Below are 24,786 nucleotides of genomic sequence, written 5' to 3' on the forward strand. Positions count from 1 at the left end.
AAATAAACAAATAAATTGTGCACACCCCCGTTGGAATTCATCACCTTCTAAATATATCCCCTTCTAAACATAAATATCACTATTCTACATTCACCTAGCATTTCATCTAATAATAGAAATAATAGTAATCAGAAAAATCGCAGCTATGTGTGGCGTCTGCAGAGCACCAGGTGCATTGGCATTATTACTACACTTAATTTCAGAATTCTCGCATGAGTAGACCCTATTTGGCCCCATTTTTGCAAATGAGGAATTTCAGTTCCAGCAAAGTATGTGGCTTTCCCAAGGGCACACGGCTGGCACACGATGGATTAGAGTCTGTACAGGGTTCAGTGGTCCCTCCTCAAAGTTTATGTCTACCCAGAACCTCAGAATGAGATTTTATTTGTTAATAGGGTCGGTGTGGGTGTAATTAGTTAAGATAAGATCGCGCTGGATTGGGGTGGGCCCTAAACCCAGGGACTAGTTCCTCCAAGGAGACAGAGACTTGCAGAGACACAGAGAGACACAGAGGAGCAAGGGGAGGGCTAGGAGGGAGGTCATGTGACAACAGAAGCGGTGACACAGACACAGACGCAGACAGAGGTGTGACACACCTCCCGGACAGTGAAGCCCGAGGATTGCTGGCAACCACCAGCATCTCAGACAAGGAGGACAGCAATCTTCCAGACAAGGAGGGATTTTCCTCGGGAGCCTTAAGGGGGAGCCTGGCTCTACCATCATCTTGACTCAGGACCTCTAAATTCTGGAACCATGACAGAATAAATTTCTGTTGTTTTAAGCCACCCAGTTTGTGGTCCTTCATAATAGCAGCCCCAGGAACCTAATCTAGAGTCCTAGAGTCTTACTCTGATCCCTCTCCCAAGCAAACCCCTTCTCATAGTCAAGGTCACACAAGTGTTTACCGAGAGCCAGCAGGTGCCCAGGGACCGAGGACACAGGGAAGATACAGTCCCTCACTCAAGGGGCTCACACACAGACAATGACAACACAGTTGTCTCTTTTCCTCATTGCTTTGGCTTCTGGTGGGGTGAAGGAGGAGGTGGGGGCTGTGTGGACAAATCTTGCTTTTGAATGTCGGTACCATCCCTTCCTGACTGTGGGCTCAATGCCAGGGCATAGCTCACCTCTCTGAAACTCGGTTTCTTCACCTTTAAGATGGGGGGGGTGCCTATACCCATCTGCCTCCTTCAAAGTAGATAAGGGGTCCAGAAACCCTTGCGACCGTGTCTGGCTGCACGATGGGCAGTGGTCACGATGAGCCGAACCCATATGTGACTCCACTTTTGAAACACAAGATAAATTCCCAGGGGCCAGCAAACAGAACTTGGTCGCTGACGTGTGCACCTGTCTTCGCACAGAAATATTTCATGCTCAATTCCAAAGAGAAAGAAAGAGCACGTGGTGATGGAGGATAGCAGGCAGGGAGGCTTCGCCCTGGATCTCGGGCTCTGCTTCCCCTGGGAGCACAGTCGTCCTCAGAGGGCATCTCGAATTGCAAACAGCCGGAGCCACAAAGGAGAAAAGGCCCAAGGGAGGAAGGCACATTTGGATCAGTCCCCAAATCCCTCCACTGCCAGCTGGCCAGTTTCTGTTCCTCCTGCCTCAGCTGCCATCATCAGCCATGCCAGGGACTGTGCAATAATCCTGAGATCTGTCAGAGGTGGTGTGGGATAGCTGCCAGTCAAGCAGAGGGGAAAAGAGACCCAAAAGATCAAACAAGACGCCTTGGAAACCCGCTCCGTGCACCAGAGTGAGAGCCTGTGGGCTGCCTCGAGGTGGGAGGGTGGAGAGAACGGGGGTGCTGCTGCAGGTGCTGGGGGGTGCCGCCTCCAGAGAGGGCTTGGCAGCTCCCGGCACCACCAACCCAGATCTCAGCAGAACATCGCCCCTCGGAGCCTCTGGACCACACTCGGCAGCTCTGGGACTCGGAGCAGCTGGCAGAGTCCGTGCTGCTGGCTCCACTTGGAACCCCATTAGGGCCTACCTCGTGGGAGTGGGACTTCTCTCCTGGATCACAGTCCCCGGGAAAGATGGACATGGTTAGCTCAGCCCTGCAGGGAACTCATGAAAACTTCCTCCCGAGTGGGTCCGACCAAAATCACTGAGTTGATTCAATCCAATTCAACCACTGTTTATTAAACCCGGCAGACCAGGTTAGAGTCCTAGTTCTCATATTTGGTCGGTCCCTTATCCTCTCTGAGCTCAGTTTTCTCATCTGCAAAATAGGGATAACAATAGCACTCACTTCATAAGATGAGCCCAAAATGTGCAAATACTTGTAAAGCACTTAGAATCGTTTCAAGCATACTGTAAGCGCCAAATAAGCGCTGTATCAAGGGTCTGGCAAATGAAGTGGTGTGGAGGAGTGGGATAAAGAGAGGGCCTGGACATCCTGCAGGCTCCCCACACACAGACGCTGAAGCTGGACAGAGGCAGCACTCGGTTTCCAATGGCGCGGCTCCGCTGTCAAGGCAGAATCTGAACCTACAGAGCCCCCGCCCCTAAACACTAACAGAGAACACCCTTCTGCTTGGATTGTCCCTCCCCCAACCCGGCAGCGGGGCCCACGGAGGAAGACGCAAACACTGAATGAATCACAGTGCCATGTATATGAATTGTCATCCTCTCTTTCTCTTTGTGTGACCTTGGGCATGTGACACAGTCTGTCTTAAGTGTCACTTTCTTTGTGCATAAAAATGTGTGTCCAAATATCCAATTCACAGGGCTGCTGGTGAGAACCGCACAGGAGCCCCGATGCAAACGCGCCCAGCAGGGTGTCCGACAGTTAGCCCATGTTAAATAAATGTCATCTTGATTTTGTTTCATGTCCTTGACTCTGCGCTCAGTTCTGCCCAAGGACCCATGGGGAACACAAGAAAAGAGAAAATATATTCTTGTCCTGAAGGACTTTACACAAGACGGAAGAGTAGGAAACTGTTCATTTAAAGGACAGACTACAATTAGGTGCCGAAGTAGAAATCACCTGGGAGTTCAGAGAGCTCTGCGTGGACCGGGGGCGGTCTGGAGGGCCTCCGGGAGGAGGTGTTTGAAAGAGCCATATACCTCATTATCTGCCACACGAAGGGCCTCTCAGACGGCATTCCCATTAGACGAGGCTAGACAAGCGACTCAGGCAAGGACATGAAAACGCTGCCTCTCACGGGGAGAGACCAGCTCTGATGAATTCCTTCGGATCAAAGGGTCCAGGATGGCAGGAACCAACCAGAGTGCTGGCAGCGGGTGAGACCAAGTGAGTGATGTTCAAAACCGCACACTTTCGGCCCAGTCATTGATGTCCTTCCAGAAAGTACCCTGCATAGATGTGAGGAAGAACAAAAGGATGGAGGAGATAGAACATGCTCAGCTGGGAGAGCCAACCCTGAGCCCAAACAAGCCAATTCCACGATGTCCCAGCTAGAAGGAACTTGAGCATCACTGAGTCACAGATGTCAAGGCTGGCCAGCTCTCCAGGTTATTCCATCCCAAGAGCCCCTCCACAGGACCCCCATGCCCGGCACCTTTATTGACCCAGAAGAACCCTGAAGCCCAGGTTAGCGGTGATAGGCAAATGCGAGGGGCCCCTTCCTGGTCCCCAACATCAGCCCACATGCAACTGGCTCCAGGGATGGACATGCACTCGGCTGACCAGTCCAAGCCCTGCAACCCCCGGAACACAGTCATTCATTCTGGGATAAGCTCACAAAGTTAAGCAATGAGATACAAAGTCTGAGATTTTGTTCATACTATTGGCAGTACACAGTCTTTCATGCTTGAACCTGGGAAGCAGAGCTCTTGACTTGCTGGCAGCCATATTGCCATCCCATGGAGCCAACAGAGAAGAGAGCAGGAGAAGGTCCTGGTGGCACCTGCACTAGTTAAGGTAATACCAGGTGCTGTAACAAATAAACCCCCAAATCTCAGTGGCTTGGGCCAATAAAAATTTCTTTCTCACTCACATAACAGCCTGACCTGGGTCTTTCAGATGATCTGGATCCAGGATTCTTCTACCTCATGCTGCACCCTCCCCTAGTGCCTTGAGTTCTCTGCACTCAGCCCTTGCGGGGAGATGGGGTGGAGGAAGCATATCTGTCTCTCAAGACCCTTTATCTAGAAGCCATGCGTTACTCCTTCCACCCTCTTCCATTGATGGTAACGGATCACATTGCCATACCTCAATGCAAGGGAAGCTGGGAAATATAGTTCATGCCTAGCCTGCTTTGGGGCCACAATTTTGTGCTAAGAAAGAAGGAGCCTGAACCTTCAACGACCAGCGAACCACCTCCATCTCCACATCATTGAGGACTCAATCAACTCAAGAAGCTCCTGAAGCCAGATCGGCCCTTGATCTTTTTCACTTAAATAAACTATTACATTTTCTGTGTCTGCTTAAGCCAGTTTGGGCTGCATTTTCTGCCAATAGTGCCCAGGGTCATGACTCTTTGATAGATTCCTGCAGCCCATTTGTGCAGATCAGAATAAAACCCAGTCTTCCTTTCCCCAGTCCAGTGCCTGTCCCATGATACCACAAAATCTGCCTTCCCCAAAGCTCCATGGTCTAGTCTACATCCCATGGAACCAGTTAATAATACAGTAATGCCCAAGGAGGAAAGGTGTTGGTCCACCTGGAGAGTAGACCAGAGGTTGTGCATCATGCTCTCCACCATGTTCTCACCTGGGAGAGGCACATAAGAGAAGAACAAATGTATTTTTTTTTTCTTAAGTGCACTGTTTAGGTCACTGTTCAGTTACCCAAAGAGAAATATTAGAGGTAATCAGCTTGAGAACAAAACCCCAGAAAGAACACCAGGAAGTTTCTCTCATTCTGTGTATTAGCAGCAATCAGGCCAGGGCTGAATGTGGTGGTACTAATATATGTCCATGAATTCTTCAACATCCCTCCCTTCTATAGACCCCGAGTGTGGGCTGTCCTTAGCAATGTGTTTCTAATGTGCAGAATATGAAGGAAATGACACACCATGACCTCCAAGGAGAGGCTATAAAAGCCATCATGGTTTCCCTTTTTCTTTCCCTTGGATCACTTGCTCTGCGGAAAGCCAGATGCCATGCTGTGAGAAAACCCAAGCAGCCCTAGGAAGAGACCCATGTGGTCAGGCTCTTGGTCCTCTTGGTTCACATGAGTGAACCATCTTCAAAACAGACCTCCAACCCCAGTCAAGCCATCAGATGACTACAGCACCATCCAACATCTTGACTGCAACCTCAAGATAGACTCTGAGCTGGGACCACCCAGCCACGCTGTTCCTGAATTACGGACCCACAGAAACTGAAATAATGAATGCCTATTGTTTTAAGTCACTAAGTTTCAGGGCCCTTTGTTATAAAGTAGCAGATGCCTCATGCCACTGAGTCAGGGCATGGTTGAAGGAAGGCCTCCTGCCTTGATGACACTCAGAAGCCCACAGATACACTGAGCCTAGGTAACAGCTGTGAGGTAGGGACTTACAGAAATGGGAGCCCGCCCCACAGAGCCACGCCCCTCATCAAAACAGAAGCCAGCGAGTCTGTAAATCATTGGTAATAAGGTCCAACTAAAACACGAGAGATGGGTTTGCTGTCCTTAGACCAAGGATGAGCGATAGAAGCTGAACCATGTGAAATAGACAATAGACGGCCATTTTTTGAGGTACGGAGTGATGACTCCATGTGGTTAACCATGATTCTTCGCTCTCTGAGCTTCAGTTTCCCTTTTTTTTTTTTTAAGATTTTATTTATTTATTTGACACAGAGAGAGACCACAAGTAGGCAGAGAGACAGGCAGAGAGAGACGGGGAAGAAAGCTCCCAGCTAAGAAGAGAGCCCGATGCGGGGCTTGATCCCAGGACCCGGGGATCATGACCTGAGCCGAAGGCAGAGGCTTTAACCCACTGAGCCACCCAGGAGCCCCTCAGTTTCCCTTTTTATGAAACAAGAGTCATGACCCTCATGCTGGGGACTAAGCTGATAATCCAACTGGTCTCCTCTGAGTGCACAGGACAGCCCGTGAGTACTGCGTGACTTGCCAACACCACAGAAATAAAACTGGTGGGACGAAGAGAACAAAAGCAAGTAGTTGAGATCTTCCCTTGGGTCTCCTAGAGTGAGAGAGAATGGGGACCTGAATGAAGACCCCTGCCTCTGTCTTTCTACCTGTGTAATGGAGATGACACACCCATGGTGAGTTTCCTGAGCCAGACTTGCCCTTCGGGCCCATCTCTGGTCCTTGGGAGGAGGAAGCCAGAAAGGGCAGGAGGCTGTGTCCTGGCAGCCTGCCCTTCATTCCAGCCAGAGGGCGGAAGCAAGCAGGGAGCGAGGACCCTCATTGCTGAGGCTGGCCTCCTCCCAGAGGCCAGATTTAGCTGGATTGTTCCAGCAAATGGCTCAATTCCCTCTGGTTTTTGTAGTACAAACAATCCCAGACAAGCCTTAGAGGGTGGGAGAAAAAAGAATAATTTGTGTGGCATAAAACGTGAAGCATTGAGCATGGCCTTGCAATGCATTTGCATTTCTAAACAAGAAACACTGGTGCTGACAGTGCCTGTCACTTACTTATCTTGTTAACTCCCTCCTGGCCCAGGCAGGCAAAACAGCAGACCCCCCAGCACCCCTCCCCCCCTTGCCCACCTCCCCAAGAGCCCAGGATTTGGAAGGAGAGGCAGAGGGTCTCCCTGAAGACCAAAGTTCAAGTCCAGCATTGTCACTAAGTCTGGAGGTGTCCCTGTGTGTTCTCTTTGGCCCTCAGTTACCCTTCATTTCTGTAAAACAGAAAAGGGGTGTTGGACCAGATGAACCCCAACGGACTCAAGTCCGTACTTATCAAATCTGGGAGTCGGGAGACCTGGCTTCGAATTGTGACCCTCGCACTAACTGACCAAGTGACACTGAGCTCAGGAATTTCTGGTAGGAACTGGTTCAGCCTCCAACTTCTTTAAACTCCTTCCCAGCATCCCTGAAAGATGACCCTCTCTCTTCTGTGCCAACACCTCCAAAGGTGAGGCACTCGCCTTCCCTAACAGAGAGCAGGGCACCCCCTCTGAGGTCAGACAGCTCCTCCCTAAGTTACAAAGGCCATGCTTAGACTTGAGTTCAGATCAACTCTCATGAAGCCTCTTGCCCCAAAGGAGTCCCGGGAAAACCGAGTGGGCAATGGCACGTGTTTGCAACCCGGTGGCTCTCTGTTCCAACCCCAGCCAGGTGACCTGAAGGGACTTTGTCAGTCTGTGTCTTGGTTCCCTCTACTATCAAATGGAGATAATAATTCAGCCCAGCTCTTTGGGTCATTGGGAGGATTCATCAAGCTTGGCACTTAGCATGGCCTTGGCCGTGTTGCTCGATGAAGCTATCTGGACCAGTGAAAATCAGGTGTGAGTGCTTCTCTCCCCTATTCCCCAGGCTGGCCCACAGGACACGGGATGATCACACACAAAAAGTGCAGCTCAGACCTTCCGCTCATTAAAGACCACATGGAGGTCCTGGTGACTCCCCCCGGAGTCCATCTGATGTAACTTGGCCTCTTGTGTCCTCCCCCAAAAGCCCATCAGTGCACCTGACCACTGAGCGTGCCCACTCAGGGACAGTCTGACATCCACTCTAACTAGTTTTTTAAAGATAGATCATTCACATATGTTGGTATGTGTGGTAGATTGGATATGATTCACCATCCTTCATGCCCTCCCCCTATTAAAATTCCACATCCACACACTTTCTCATGTGCTCCCACAGAACCACCCAGCACACAAAGCGGAGCACGTTTCCTCCCCATGGACTTGGATGTGGCCATGTGACCTGACTTAGCTGATGGGCTGTGGACAGGAGCAATAGTGTGACAGTTCTGGAAAGAAGCCTCAGTTGTGTCCCATGTTTCTTCTCACTCTATAGCACTCCAGGGAGCCAACCTGGCAGCTGCTGCCCTTGCCCGAGCCCCAGTGGAAATACAGGTAGGGCAGACCTGAGCCCAGTGGGCAGCCTGGAGCCCAGCCCACCCAACCTCTAGGTAGAAACAGAGCCATCCTGGATCAGCAGAACTGATTCCATGTGAGCTTGAGAGGAAATGTTTGTAGTTGTCACCCAGCTGAGTTATCAGCTGATTTGTGATGCAGTCTTTTTGTGGCAATAGCTGACATCTTATTATTTGCCAGCATCAAGTACGAGGCCCCCAACTGAGTGACACCTGATGAGTCCAACCACCACTGGTGAAACCGAGGCTTCACCTGATGGTCCTTAAGCGTTCCTTACAGCAAAGTTCCAGGGTGATGGGAGATGACAAAGTCCCCTTGAAAGTACCCAAGCCCACAAGCACACTTGAACTTAGATGACAGCCTGGCTTCCTGTCATCTCCCACTTCTGGTGCATGCCTATCCCTGTCCCCAGACCTCAGTTTCCACATTTACATCATCAGAAAGATGAGAGAAGAACCCGAGGGAACTGATGGTTATCCTGGAGGGTCAATGATGAAAGTCTTCTGCAAACCCAGGCTCTCACTACTCCCCAGGAGCATCCATGCCCCTTGGGTGGTAGTCAGCTTCCAGCATGGCCCCCAATGATCTCACCTCCTGCGACTCACACCCATGCGTAGTCCCTTCCCATACTCGGCCAGGGCTGGTCCGTGTGACCAAAAGAATGTGGCACAGTTGATGGCATGATACTTCGGAGAGTAGGTTATGAAAGAGATGAGCATCCCACCTAGATCCCAGCAGGCCTTTGTGTGGAAACTGACAAACTAATCCTAAAGTTTATATGGAAATGCAAAGCAAGTGGAAAAGCCAAAATAATTCTGAAAAAGGAGGACAGAGATGATGGACTCACATCACCCAATTTCAAAACTTACCATGAAGCCACGGTCAATGAGATAGTGTGGTCTCAGCACAAGGACTGATGTATAGAGCAACAGAACAGAATTAAACGTCCAGGACTGAATCCTTAAATTTATGGTCAACTGATTTCCAACAAAGGATGTAAGACGCCAATGGAGGAAAAAAATGATCTTTTCACCAGTTGGTACTAGAACATTTGGCTAGTTCCCATAGGGGGAAAAAAAAATCAGCTTGGGCTTTTGGCTTACACCATACACAAAAATTAACTCCAAATGGATCATAGATCTAAACATAAGAATTGAAACTATAAAACTTTCAGGAGAAATTATAGGAGAAAGTCTTCATGACTTTGGGTTGGACAGAGAGTTCTTATGTACGACAGTAACAGCATGATCAATAAAAGAAAAAAACTGATAAGTTGGACTTTATTAAAGTTGAAAACTCTCACACTTTAGAAGACACCACCAAGAGAATAAAAAGACAAACCACAGACTGGGAAGAAATATTTGCAAACCATGGATCTGATAATGGACTCGTAATCAGAATATATAAAGAACTTTTATAACTTAACAATAAGACAAAAAGCCCAATAGGCAAAAGATTGGAATAGACATTTCATCAAAGAAGATGTATGAATGGCTAACAAGCCCAACAGAAGATGCTCGGCACAATTAGTCATTAGGGAAATGCAAATGAAGACCACAGTGTGAGAGCACTGTGTGTCCAGGAGAATGGCTTTCATCGAAAAAACAGATAAAAGCAAGCTTTGACAAGATACAAAGCAACTGGAATCCTGACGCATTACTGGTGGGAATTTAAAAGGGTAGAGCCACCTTGGAAAATAATTCGGCAGCTTCTTGTCACAGATACACGTAAATTTATCATGACCCAGCCACACCACTCCTAGGAATCTACCCCAGAGAAAGGAAAACATACATCCACATGAAGACATGAAGGTCAGTGCTCCTGGCTGCCCAATGATTCACCCCAGGCTAAAACCAGAAACCATCCAGATGTCCATCAGCTGAAGAATGGATAAACAGGATGCGGTATATCCATACGGTGGAAAGCTCTTTGGCAAATAGAAAGGAACAGACTCTTGATCTGAGCGACCATGTGGATGAACCTTCCCAACATCTCGCTAGGAGAGAGAAACCAGCTGGAAAACACCCCGCGTTCTATGATTCCATGTGTACGAAGTGACGGGGAAAGGCAAATGTATGGTAGAAGGAAAGCAGAATGGCGGTTGCCTGGGACTGAGAGCAGGAGCTGGGATGAACTTTGAATGGACACAGGGTAACTTTGGGGGACGATGGAAATGTTCTAAACTGGGTGGTAGTGAGGACTGCAGAGGTCTAGATTTACCTACACCGCTGGTGGCAGGGAGACAGTGGGGTTTCCGTCTTGGTGGCTTTCTTGATCATTTGCCTCCTGCTGCCATGTCATGAAAGGAGGTCTTTTGGAACTGCGCTGGAGCGTGGCATTGTAGAAGCAGGCTCTCCAGGCCCAGGCCCAGACATCATCTTGACTGAACGAAACCGCTTGAGCCACCTGGACTCCCAGCCCTCAGAAACTGTGAAATCATAAATGTTTGTTATCTTAAGCTGTTGAAGTTGGATTCATCTGCTATGCAGTCATAGATAACCCACACCCATTATCGCATGGGGACCCTCACAGCCGAGCATTGGGTAGATAGACACCTGCATCCCCACTATAGAGGTCCAAAGACTGAGGCTTGAGAGTCTGGCCCGAGAGTAGGCAGTGATCAGGAGGTAGGGAATGCACTTAAGCGGGCCGGCCCAACTCCAGAACTGTGTCTTACAACAGCTCACTTAGCGTCCTTGAACCAGTTATCACAGAAGATGCCACGGAAGGACAAAGAGTTAGATCCCTGCCCGGCAGGACCTCCCAGTCTGAGGGGGGAGGCGGGGCAGCCCAGCAGAAGGCCCCCTTGACGGCGTTCAGTGGCAGCTCCCCGCCCGCAGCTCACACCCCATTCAGCACCACAGCTGCCAAATCCATTCTGCGCAACTCTGAAAAGAGCTCGGAGCACCCCGACTGGGGGTTCCTGCCTCCCCTTCGAAGCAGAGAGCAGCGAAATTGGACAGTAATGTGTTGTCGTTCAGATACTTCAGCGGCAGCCGGGGTGAATTATGATGCCGTCCCGCTTTATTCAGTGCAACATCTTTCATAAGAGCTGTGTCTCAGAAACACTTTGGAGAAGGAAATAATAAATAATTGCCCAAGGGGACAAAACAGGAGATGAAAAGCTCCAGGCTGGTGGGGAGGGGGAGGGGGAACTCAGTCTTGAGGAGCTGGTGTATCCGGGGAGCTCAAGCTGGGCAGCTGGGCCTTGGCGAGCAGAACTTGGGGCTTGAGTGCCGGGTTCCAGATGCTTCTGGGAGAAGAGGCTGCAGGACGCCGTACCTCTGCACCAGATGTCTCCATAGGAGACCACTGGGAAGGCATGCCGGAGCTCCTTCCACCTGATGTGGGGCCCTGGATGGGAGGCTCTGGCTATCTCACATCCACGCTCACTCAGAGCCCTCGCTCTCTCTGGGTCACTCAGAGTCAGGCCCGGGTCTTTCTCTGACCCAGAGTCCTATACGGCCTTACCCCCCAGAGTATCTCTTCTAGTTCCACTTCAACCCCACGGATCTCCTTACTGTGCTCTCCCTACTCCTCTCTGTGGACCCCCCTGTGGTCGTGCACACGCACATGCCTCCAGCGCAAAGCCGCACTTCCCGCCATTTGGGAAGAATGGTCTCTGACCTGGAAGACTGTCACCCCAGCTTGGGCTTCGGACCCTGGATTTCGCCGGTTTTAATCCCAGCTCTACCTCCTGCCATCACATCACCTTGGACAAGGCATGTCGCCTCATCTGCCTAGAGGATTGATCCTGGTTATTGCCACTCTGTTAGGTAGGAACAATTTATTACGTCTGTTGTACATATGGGGAAATCGAGGCATAGAGAGGCCAACCGAAGATGAAATAAGAAACTCAGTAACAAAATAACCAACACTGCTCGGGCGTTTGCCAAGCCTAGGAACGGAAGCTGAGAGGAAGCAGGAGGCAGAAGAAGTCTGTAGCGGAAACCTCAACACACAGATGATGAAGCTGAACTAGAACCATTTTTTGCCCCAGTCGTCCTACAGTGGAAAATGGATTCGCCTGAGCAAAGCAAAGCAGGAGTCGATGCCAGTCATCTGGGCTAAAAATAACCCTCAACCATCAGAGCAGGAAGGTACTTAGACAATCAGCCAACATTCCCACTTTCCCAGTGAGGAAGTGGGGTTCAGAGAGGGGACAGTCATTTGCTGATGATTGCACAGCAGATAAAAGTGTGCAATCTGGAATCTGAGCCAGGTCTGTCTAACACCAAAGCCCTCGTTCTTCTCATTGTTCGACTTCTTGTCTTTTCATTCAGCGGCAGCCAGCTCTGGGCCGACTCCCGGGTCAGCCAGGTTCCCGGCGCCCTGGTGGGGAGCCCCCCGGGAAGCTGGAGAATCCCCGATCCTGGGTCTGCACTGAAGACAGCAGAGGCCATGGGGCCAGGAGAAGGGGTCCCTGGGGCCCGGGGCAGGGAGTCTCCATGCCCACCTGTGTCTGCCCAACTCATAGCTGCAGCAGCAGGAGAGGGAGACAGAGGTCAGTGGGGTCCCAGGAGTGTCTGGTTTGAGGATTCTCAGCGATAACTTCTTTCTCATTACTCAAAACAGTGATTTCTAGTTGGGGGCAAGAGACATTTCTCAGCACAGTATGAGTTTAAAATAATTAAAGATATCATGCTCCTCACGGCCTCCTAGGCAGTGTAGGACTAGGTCCTAGAGTGAGCTTTGCATGCCATGGGGAAGGGGGCGTGAAGGAGTCTCTGTTCTTTCATTCGGGCTCCATTCAACTGAGCTGCCACATATCCTGCACCAGGCAGGGTACGGGGACACCAGGCAGGCACTGGGGGCCCAGGGACGAATAAGATGCGGCCTCAGCCTTCTTGGAGCCCACAGTCTGTTTAGAAATAGGATGGCCCCGTGTGCTGGTGTCTGAATCCAGGCAGCTGTAGGTCCCTCTGTCTTGGTGCTTCTCAGCTGGCGTAATTTTATCCCCCAGGGGACATTTGGCAATGTGTGGAGACATTCTTGGTTGTCGTAACCTGGCTGGGGTGGGGGGCACGCTTGCTGACATCCAGTGAGGCTAAGGATGGTGCTGGACATCCTAGGATGCATTGGACAGGACAATAAAGAATGATCTAACCCAAAATGTCAATAGTACCCCCATTGAAAAACCCTGCTTTCAACAGAGTATTTACCGAGGAGTTCTGGGACCCTTAGAAGACCCATGGATATCCTTGCAGAAATGCAGGCTTCTCCCTGAGATCCTGAGCAAAGTTGGGACCGTCTATGTACATGGGAATCATTCTAGCATGATCATTTGAAATCTCATCCAGATTGAGGCCAGGCACAATGCTGAATTGTTTGACGGTTTTATGTTCGGCACACAGCATGGGGCAAGGCACATGGTAAGTTCTTGGTACGTACTGTGGAGATGAATGGCAGGGGGTCCTTAATAGACCAGAAATAGTTCTCTTCTCCACCCAAGTTCTGAACACATTGGGAAATGAGACAAAGGAGTAGCAGAAAGAGGCCAACATGTCACCTTTGGTATGGATAAAGGCTAATTTGGAGAACAGAACACAGCTCTCTGTGAAAGCCAAATGGGTGTGCTCAGTGAACCCCAGAATTAGGCAGACCAACCCACCTTGTCATAGACAGCTAAGGGTGAGGGCAGGCCACCCACCTCCCCGCTCTCAACACAAGAGCAATGCCTACGTCCAGACTAACATCGTCCCACAGAAGTATAACACAAATCGCAAAAGTAACTTTAAATTTATTGGCAGCCATATTTTTAAAAAATTAAAAGAAACAGGTGAAAGTACTTGCGATAATATATTGTATTCAACCCTATCTCCCCAACATATGAGCATTTTAACATATTGTCAGTATAAAAAATTATTACCGAGACATTGTACATCTTTGTTTTTTCCTACTATGTCATCAAGTTCCAAAGTATATTTTACAGCAATGGCACATCTCAATTCAGATGAGCCACATTTAAAATGCTAATAGTCACATGTGGGGAGTGGCTGTCATAATGGACCCGGAAGGTCTTAAAGGATTAGGGAATCATTCTTGCTCCCTGTGGAAGAGCTCCAAGTTGGGGAGAAAAGGAAAAGGACCAGGCTCCGTGAGGCAACTCACCAATCAGATAAATCACTCCATCCCTCCTGGGACTGAATGGGGAGAAGACAAGAATTACACTAACTGAGCTATCTTCACATGGAAAGAAATATTGGAAATGGAGAAGCATTCCTCCTAAATGGATACATGGTTGGTTAGATGGACAGACAGTTGGATTCTTGGATGGTTGAATGGATGCCTGGATGGATGGATGGATGGATGGATGGATGGATGGATGGAAGGATGGATGGATGGATGGATGGACAGATGGACAGATGATTAAGGAACAGATGATGTGAAATGCCGGTAAGACATACCACACCAGGGCAGGGAGTCAACTTCTATTTTTTAAAAGCTACAAATGTCAAACCCATGGAAGAAAATGCTGTGGTTTGGGAGGCAATATATCTTTGTTTTGAAAAATCAGAAGCCCACCCATTGTTACCTCACCCAAACTCTGTGAGTGGAGGAAGCAATAACATCCGAGTAGTAAACCTAAATAATATCAATAATGACAATAATATCTAAAGAACAGTCACCATAGCTACTATATGACAAATAATTGAATACTTTGGCAAGAATGTAAGCTATATGTAAAGGGGGAGTGTCTATTTTCTGCTCCATTTCTAGTACCTGGCATATAGTAGATGCTGAATAAATATTTGTCAAATCGACAAATTATCTGATTTACCCAAGAAGCTCAAAGAGGTTGAGTACCTTCCTGAAGTCACACTACCACCCAATGGTAAAATCTGAATTTGAACTCAGGTCTAGTGGAGACCAAAGCTCATTTTACCACTTGCCCTTCTGAATGACATAGAAAATCACATTTTCCCTTCTGTTTTTCATGAATATGACAACCCATCAGCCCTGCACATTATTGACCCTGGAGAGCACTCCAGCGAAAGTTCAAAGCCAAGGTGGTTTTCTCTACTTCTCCAAATCAGACTTCTGCATGATGCTCTTCCCACATCCCTGAAGCTGAGAGTGCTGGGGAATGCAAATTCATTTGAACTCAAGTAGGTGAAAGTGGCTCTGGCTCACAATGGCCCAAAAGTGTTAAATTTTCAGAAATGTTGTGAGCCAGTTGTTAAACACAGCCATTACTAAAAAAAAAAAAAAAAAAAAAAAAAAAAAAAAAAAAAAAAAAAAAAAAATTAAAGTATGTAAACTTACCATTAAATAAAGTACATGAAAAACGAAGATGATAAATACTCAAATTCATCACCTTATAATTATTTTACTTTATTTTATTGCTATCTATGCGCTGAAGATCATTTGTGTCTATTGTATCTGTATGATCGAAATGCCCCTACAATGGTGTCTGGCTGAGCATCTCTTCCCAACACCACATTCAATGTCTCCTAGCGTGAAATCAGTCATGGTGGGAGCATTTACACCAAGAAACGGGCAAATGCTGCAAACCAGATCCCGTTTCTATTAATGCCCCAGAGAGATCGTTATTCTCCATTTACTAGCATTGTATGGCCAGCTTACAACCCAGGATGTGGTCACAAATCAGAGAGCCTGGTTATAAGATTCCCCACTACACTAGATAGCCATGAGAAAACCATCTTCACTCAAAAAGGACATCTTCCTTCAGAAAAAAGCACCAGCTCTAGCCTTTCTGAGCCTCCCTGTGGGAGGTGGAAAATCCAATACACATTCCCGTTGGGGTCCAGCTCATCTCAGCAGGGAGCGTCCAGGACCTCTGGGTTCAGTGGAGGGGCTTTTGCACAGACATCCAGCTCCCTTTGGAAATAGCAAAGCTCAGCCCTCTGGAGTCATTGCTATGCATGGCAAGCAGGTTCTCTTGTCTCTAACGAGCAGTTGGCATGATGCCCATGGTTTGATCCTGGGGCCCCTGCTGAGATGAAGTTGATTTAACCATATCCTGCTGTCCACACCACCCATCCTTTGTCTCTGCTTTTAACACCTCTGGTGGGTATATCAATGGTCGGAGTGGGAACCATACAAAGCAGAGAACAAAAGCAGAAGTCCGCCTCCGGAAGCATGTCTGCCCAGCCAGCCATCTTTGCTCTACACCTTGAGAGTCTAGGAGGTCTTTAATTAGTTTTGCATTTCTTCCTCGGGGGAGTTAAACATTTGTTGAGAGTGTCCCCTGGGTGTCTCATATGTTGCTGGGCACCTTCCAGATAATCTTATTTAATGTGTTAACTACCGTTCAGAGTAGGTATCATTCACCCCTTTTATATATAAAGAAATTGGGACCCAGGAGGTTGAGGCCCCTTCCCAAGGTCAAGCGGCCAGTGAATGGCTAAACCAAAATCACAAGAGTCATCTCTCTGGCTGTGGATTTACATGTTCTCTACTAGGCTACACTTGCCTGAAATAGATACCTTAGAATAAACTTTGATTAGTGGGTATGGTTTCAGCAATCAGGGCTGAGGAGGAGGACACTAGTGGCTGGTGGAGAGCATAAACAAACCAATGGAAGCAGGAGATGATGGGGTTCATCTGAGAACACTGGATGGGCTAAAGGTTTTCATGGAAGAGGAAGGGACTAATATGGATGGAAGGATATGTGGACAAACTGAGAGGTGGTAAGAAGGAAGGGCAGATGGGTAGAAGAATGGATGAGTGGATAGATGTGCGGGTGAACGGGAAGTTTGGAGAGATGAGGGATACAAGGGTGATCAGTGGATGGTGGATTGGTGGACAGTGAACAGTGGATGGGTGGACAGTGGACGGGTGGACAGTGAACGGTGGGTGGTTGATGGATAGACAGTGGACAGTGAGCAGTGGATGGTGGATGGGTAGACAGTGGATGGGTGGACAGTGAACAGTGGATGGTGGATGGGTAGACAGTAGACAGTGGATGGGTGGACAGTGAACAGTGGATGGTGGATGGGTAGACAGTAGACAGTGGATGGGTGGACAGTGAACAGTGGATGGTGGATGGGTAGACAGTAGACAGTGGATGGGTGGACAGTGAACAGTGGATGGTGGATGGGTAGACAGTAGACAGTGGATGGGTAGACAGTGAACAGTGGATGGTGGACAGTGAACAGTGGATGGTGGATGGGTAGACAGTAGACAGTGTATGGGTAGACAGTGAACAGTGGATGGTGGATGGGTAGACAGTAGACAGTGGATGGGTAGACAGTGAACAGTGGATGGTGGATGGGTAGACAGTAGACAGTGGATGGGTAGACAGTGAACAGTGGATGGTGGATGGGTAGACAGTAGACAGTGGATGGGTAGACAGTGAACAGTGGATGGTGGATGGGTGGACAGTGGACAGTGGATGGGGGATGGGTAGACAGTGAGCAGCGAATAGTGGATGGTGGAGGGGTGGACAGGGGGCAGTGGATGGGTGGACAGTGAACAGTGTATGGTGGATGGGTAGACAGTAGACAGTGGATGGCTGGACAGTGAACAGTGGATGGTGGACAGTGGACAGTGGATGGTAGATGGGTGGACAGTGAACAGTGGATGGTGGATGGGCAGACAGTGGATGGGTAGACAGTGAACAGTAAATGGTGGATGGGTAGACAGTAGACAGTGGATGGCTGGACAGTGAACAGTGGATGGTGGACAGTGGACAGTGGATGGTAGATGGGTGGACAGTGGACAGTGGATGGGGGACGGGTAGACAGTGAGCAGCGAATAGTGGATGGTGGAGGGGTGGACAGTGGGCAGTGGATGGGTGGACAGTGAACAGGTGGTAGGCGGATATGACAAGGAAAGGATGCACAGAGGGTAGAAGAAGGAAGAGAAGGGAAGGGGAAGGGGAGACAAGGGGACCAACAAGAGAGGAAGGGAAGGAAGAGACATGGGTGAAGGGAGAACTGGTAGCTAAGGGGATAGGTGGGAAGGTGGACAGTGGCGGGCAGGTGGTGGATGGGTAGACCAGGAGACAGCAAAAGCAGACACGGTGGGTGCTACCGTGAGCATGTGGAAGGGTAATGGGTGGACAGATGGATATGGAAGATTAAATTGTGGGAAGGGAGATGATAGAAAAGTGGCCATGGGGTCACCTGGGTGGCTTGGTGGGTTAAGCCTCTGTCTTTGGCTCAGGTCAGATCTCAGGGTCCTGGGACTGATGCCCACATCTACCTCCCTGCTCAGTGAGGGAGTCTGCTTCTCCCTCCCTCTGTCCTGCCCACCGCCCCCCGCTCATGTGCGCTCGCTCTCTCGCTCTCTCGCTCTCTCTCTCTCTCTCTGTGTCTCAAATAAGTAAAACCTCAGAAAAGGAAAGAAAAAAGAAATGTGGCCCTGGATGGGAGGGAGAATGGAAAAGCAGGCAGCGTGGTGGGTAGACGTGTGAGGGAGCAGACAGTGTTGGGTGGACGGACAGATGGTGGGACTGGAAGGATGACGGGTGTGGGCATGTGGGGAACATGATGGGGACAAGGACAGAAGAAGGAAGGGATAGAGGGAGAGAAAAAATGAGGGCAAGACAGGAGCGAAGGGCTCATCCCAGCGCATGAGCACCACGGAGGTGAGCCATGGGGAAAGAGAGTCATCCTCGCACTGTCTCCAAGAACCGTCCAGAGCCAGGGATGCCAGGGCAACACAGGTAACCGACGGCTCTGCTTCCTCCGGAGCTCAGCCCTCGGGCAGCCCTGCGGAGGCCCTGGTCAGGACCAAGGCTCCATACCTCCCCTTCCTCCACCCCACCTCCCCCCACTTCCCGCCTCCCCACCCCTCCCTCTGCTCTCCTTCCTCACCCCGCAGCCTTGTCTTGGCAAGAGGCTCGCCGGAGTCGAGCAGTGGGACCAGATGCTTTGACCTTCTCTGTTCTTGGACATAATTACTGTTATCCCACATAATCGCTTTGAAATAACTCTGTGCCATTCCGCACCTTCGTGCTATTTCAGCCATTTATCTGTGAGCAGCCCTGCGCTGGGGAGCAGGGATTTGGACAGAAGAGCCTGCTGGGCTGTTTCCCTCGTCCTCCTCTTCCCATGCACCGTGCTTGCCTTAACCCTTCCTGCCACTGCTCGACTCAACGTGGAATTCAAAACACGGCACAGATGGTCCCTCCAGGCCAGTGTCCAGGCACCGCTGGAGGCAAGAGAAGCCACTGGGTCCAGGCAGGGTCACGTGTTCTGGTACTAAGGTCATGTGTTCTGAGAGGACTGGAATGGGCAGATGTTGGGGGGTGGGGTGGGGGTCCTAAAGCCGAAAGCGAGAGCTGTGCAATCTAAACAGAAAAGCCAAGGGCAGGCCCAGGAGAGACCTAGCAGGCATGTCTAAGATGAGGACCACCCCCATGAAGACTGACCCAGCGAGGGCTGGATGGTGGCTGACATTATACCCAGTGCCCCCAGATCCCCAATATGAGTGGGCAGGGCCAGGTGTGTCTGGGTCACTGCAAGGCACAAGGCCAAGGAGAGTGGACTTGAATGAATCTGACCAGGAAGGGACACTTCCTGGGGCCCCAAAGAGCTGCAGCTTTGAGCCAGACAAGCTCCATTGTACCTCTGGGTCTGGGAACAGGGTGAAGGTGTGGAGAAAGCCTGCCCAAGAAGAGGACTCCAGCTTCCTACATCTTAGATCTGGCTCCTGCACGGGTCAAGGTTCCCAGGAAGGTTTGACCGCAGCCTTCCCGTGAACGTTCCTTCCAGGACTGGCCTGCTTGTTACACAGCCTTTGGAATTCTCCAGGCTTGTCTCTGAATCCTGGCTCCATTGCAGAGAAGCTGTGTGACCTGGGGAAAGGGACTTAACCTCTCTGGGCCTCAGTTTCCTCACCTGTCAAGTAGGGATAACAATTGGACCTGCTCATAGGGTGATTGGGAGGCTTTAGTGCAATCAGAATCAGTGCTGTACCCAAGGTGTAGCCATTGCTCAAGAAATGAGAACCAAAGGAACGGTACCCTTGGGTGCTTCCCTGTTACCAGCCCCCTGCCGAGCCTTCTCTCCTACCAAGCTGGACTCTGGGTCTCTGACCCTCCAACTGCCCATTAATTTCCATTCAGCCCCACCTGTCCCGGTAGCAACAACCCCTGTCACCTCCACCTTGGGGAGCCTACACAGGGCAAGAGCTAGGGGGTTTAAACAGACAAGAGCAGATGGTAGGTCTCTCAGGTCAAGGCTGGAGAAGCCAGCTACGGAAGCCAATCGGGAAGTCACGAAGAAGCCTTGCCCCCAGGAGCCTCCCAGCCTCCACGGCCTCCGCGGTCCCTGCTCATGGTCTCAGCACTCGTGCACAGTGTGTGCCAACACTCCCGCCTCTGCCGGCTGGGGCTGACTCCAGCGTCCTGTGGGTTCTCTTCGCTGAGGCAGGTGAACATGAGTTACTGATGTGGCCTTCGTAGGGCGTACTCACGGCCAAGAAGCAAGGGGGCATTTGATTCCAGTGGTTTTTCCGGTACCAGCTGGACCCTCCAGTGGGCATCTTCCAGTTCCTTTCATTACCTCCATTATATTTTTCCTTTATCACGTTTGAACACGTCTTCTTGCTTTGACCACATCATCATGCCTGACGTACTCGGCTCAGCTGCCCGGAGGAGGAGCAAGGAGAGGCAGTGAGGCCCCGAAAGCCTAGACAGTCCAGCAGCTGAGATCCTCCAGAGGCACTTGGAAAGGAGCCCGAGTCCTCCAAGTCTAGCCTCAGGCCTCTCCTCCTACAGGAAGCCCCCCGTGATTTAAACTTGCCCAAATAGAGTGCCTGGGTGGCTCAGTTGGTTAAGCATCAGACTCCTGATTTTGGCTCAGGTCATGATCTCGGGGTCGTGAGGTCTAGCCCCCGGTCAGCTCTGTGCTCAGCAGGGAGTCTGCTTGTCCCTGTCCCTCTCCCTCCCCCCTACCCCTCCTCCTGCTCATTCTTGCTCAAATAAATAAGCAAACAAATAAATAGATAAATAATAAATCTTTTTAAGACATTGAAAAATAAGAAATAAATAAAATAAAAACTCGCCCACATACAATGAATCAGAGTCGTTAGTATCATTTGTGCTCACAGCCAGGCACACGGTCCTTGGGGCTATATAAGGGTTAACTCACTTAGTATCCCTGTTTTTAGTGAGGAAATAGGCTCAGAGAGGAAAGGTCACACCACCGAGGTCACACAGCTTGCCGGTGGCTGGGCAGTGCCGGCCAAGTCCCTGTAATTCCCGCACAGCCACGCTGTCCTTCACGGCACCCCTCGAGGTAGGCGCTGCCTTTCCTATTTCCAGCAATTGAAAATGGCGTGAAGCCTTTCTCGTAGTTTTCCATTTTCTTCTCCATACGACTGGGAGCCGTCCAAGGGCAGGATGGTTACTCGCTGGACATTACTCAGACTGGGAGCTCCAGCTCTCCCTTCACACCCTGCCCCTGCCCCATCCTGCCTTCCTCTGCCCTCCATCAGGCAGGCAGCTGGGGCCCCACTCTCCTTTCCCGGCAGGGGGCCCTGGCGCTGTCCCCTCCCTGGGCCCCCCCTCCCATGGCTCCTTCTCTTCAAGGCCAAAAGCACATCCATCATCTCTCTAATGAGAGCTGTGCACGTGCGCCCCAGTGTCTCAGACAGCTGGAGCAGGAGGGAATCTGGCCTCTCTCCCATGGCAGCACGGAGCCCATACCCAGACGGGGCCAGGAGCAGAGGGTAGGGGGGTTTGCCTGCCCCAGCTTCCCCCCCCAGGGAGCACAGAGAGAATCCTCCCTGCCCCACAAGGACAGCCTCAAAGACCTGCTTTGGAGTCCTACCATCTAGTCTGACTTAGCTCCGATAATTCCCCATTCCGGCCTCAGCCCCCAAACCCCCATCCTGGCCTCAGCCCTGTGCCTCCTGCTACTGCGAGTTTCCTCATCTGTGAAATGCGGATGACAATCCGCATACCCTTCCTTCACAGGGTGCTTCTGAGAATGAATCAGGCAGTGCGTTCTGAGGTTCCAGGACCGGGAGAGTGACGACCACAGCCCATGGGCAGGGGATCCTGCTGGGGTGCCACGATGGGCTGGGGTGCAGGTCTCCCTGTGCCCCAGGCTGGACACTCCAGGATGGTACCTGGGGGTCAGGCCACCCCCTGTTTGCCTGGGTCCTCCTTGTGCTTTGGAGTCGGACATATTTGGATTCAAATCCCGCCTCTGGTATCTGCAGGGACATAAAATGTTTGTAACCGGGGTGCCTGGGTGGCTCAGTGGGTTAAAGCCTCTGCCTTCGGCTCAGGTCATGTTCCCAGCGTCCTGGGATCGAGCCCCGCATAGGGCTCTCTGCTGGGCAGGGAGCCTGCTTCCTCCTCTCTCTCTGCCTGCCTCTCTGCCTAATTGTGATCTCTGTCTGTCAAATAAATAAAATCTTTAAAAAAAAAAAATGTTTGTAACCCTTGACCCACAGTCCCACTTCCAGAATTGATCCTTCGACATAAAAATGCCATTCCCGACCGACGTCCATTCCAGGACGGCTCTCGCTATGTGGTAAGAGCAGAAACCTTGAGGCGGCTGGATGTGCCTCAAGGGGGAGGCTGGTTGACTAAGCCATTAGCTGCTGGAAACTACAGACATAGTATCTTGCACCCGTCACCTTGACTGAGACGGGCAGAATACACCGTCCAGTATGCAATAATCTGTTAAGGAAAAAATACGTTACAGAAAACAAAGTCGTGGAGGGGCACATGCAACGGCACCCTCATTCTCCCGGCGCCCCTGCGTGCCTGCCTATAGGTTTGCGCACACTCACACGCTCGGGAGGGGACCGGTTCCCTCGGGTGGGAGGCGATGCAAGGGACAGAGCATGAAAGGAGCCTGGAAAAATCTAGTCCAATCTTATGTACTTTAGCATTGTTTATGTTGTTTTGATGGGCCCATATTAAAAAATAATAATAATAAAACAAGAGCAATTTCTAAAACTGCCCTCTTGGTCGCTGATCTCTAATGGCACTCGGGCATCTCATGGCAAAGAGCCTTAGTTTCTTCATCTGTAAAATGGAAATAACAAGGTGTGTCTCGTAGATCCACAGTATGCACGGAAGAGGTCATGGCCCACAGGAAGTTCTCTTCCCTCATGTGGGAAGGGTTGGGGGGCGGGGGCGGGAGGTTGCGTCCCAGCAGCCAGTGGCCCAGCTCTCAGGGGGCAATCACTCCGACTGACGTGGGGGAGTTTCTGTCTTCACACCCCCTCCCTCCCTGTCGCAGATGCAGCCCAAGGTCCCTGCTTTCTCCAGCTGTTGTGAAGGCTAGGCCGGCTTCCAACCCTTTGATGCCAAATGACCCAGACCAAGGTCCATCCTTCTCTGAGCGCCAGGGGCCCCACCTGGGAAAAGGCAGGCGTTTCCTGCCCGCTTCCTGGGTCTGTCCAGGGCACCCAGCTTCTGCGCCACCCCTCCCCACCCCACCCCCCACCAGACGTGGTGTGACTTCAGGTACAGGCAGGCTCTTCCACAGCATCTGGATGGTAAGCAAGGGCGGGAGAGGGCAGAGCTCTTGGGTAAACATCACTTCTCGTGCAAAAGCTCAGAGCTCTGCCCCGCCAGGCTCACCTACGATGTCTGGAGCAGTGAAGAATCCCGAAGCCCTTTGCAAACAGACCTCGAGCCAGCAGCTGCCCCTGGGGAACTGGGGTTAAATTCTGGGCTTGTGCTCCAAGGAGCAGAGCGATTTGCAGATTCCTCCCTGTCTTCTCCCTCGAGAGACAGAGATGAGACACAGTTCCCGAATTCCTGGAGATCAGACAGGAACTTGGACACCTGGCACCGGCCGGGGGCGGGGGGAGGGGGGGTGGCTGGGGAGTGGGGAGCAGTCCTGACACCGTCAACCCTGGTGGAGACCCTTGGGGGAGGATGCTGACGACCAGGCGCCGATGTGGCCTGCGGGTTCCACGAAGCCCCCGGAACTTAGCCCCCAGAGGAGCAGGAAGGAAGGCCGTCCCCAATCAAACGGAGCTTAAACCTGGAATGACTGAGTTTACCTGGAATTGTCTGAGATTACATTTTCTGCCCTCAGGCAGAAAGGGAGCTGGGGACAGAAATTCCCTTCCGCGCGAGAAAAATGAAGTTACAGTGCCTGGCACGCCACAGTACGTGGCTTGAAAATCCATGCTCACCGTCCACGTAGCTTCTAGATTTGAAAATAATGAAAAGAGTCGCTGGAGTGAGAAACAGCTCCGGACACCCCCGCCCCCATGCTCGGCCTCCCTCTCGCCCCCCAAGGAGACTCTGGAAGCCCAAATGGAAAACTTGCAACGATGCCAAAGGTGGTGGCCCTCTGCCATCTGTCCCTGCCCTTGGGAGTCCCCCTTCCTCGAGTTTGACTTATCACCCCAGATCAGAGATGATCAGGGTCCCCGGGACCTGTTGCGGGAGCAGACTGGGGGAGCACACATCTCTCCAGAACCTGAGGGTGCTTCCAGGACTGGCAGAACAGCACTGCCTACACTCCTCGTCCCCCAGAAGCTACCTGGATGTCCTTGGGACCGCAAACTCGCATACCCCCAAAATCCCCCTCTCCCTCTGCTGCTCCCCCTGCTTGTGTTCTCTCTTTCTCGAATAAATAAATAAATAAATTCTTTTAAAAAGCAAAATAAAATAAAATTAGCCTAAGCATAGCACCTACCTGACAGTATTGTTCAGAGGATTAAATGAGTTAATAGTGCAAGGTACTTGGAACGGTGCCTGGAACATAATAAAGGAGCCGTAACTCTCAGCTCAAAGCATCCCCCAACCCATCCTCTCTGCTGGGCCAGAACGGCCTTTCTAACCTGCAAATCTGACTTTACCCCCATTTTAGGTCCCCAACCAGACCCTTCACAATTGGGGCTCTGCTCTCCACCCTTATTAATGATCACTTGTATT

This window comes from Mustela erminea, chromosome 10, assembly GCF_009829155.1.
Source record: "Mustela erminea isolate mMusErm1 chromosome 10, mMusErm1.Pri, whole genome shotgun sequence".
NCBI lineage: Eukaryota > Metazoa > Chordata > Mammalia > Carnivora > Mustelidae > Mustela > Mustela erminea.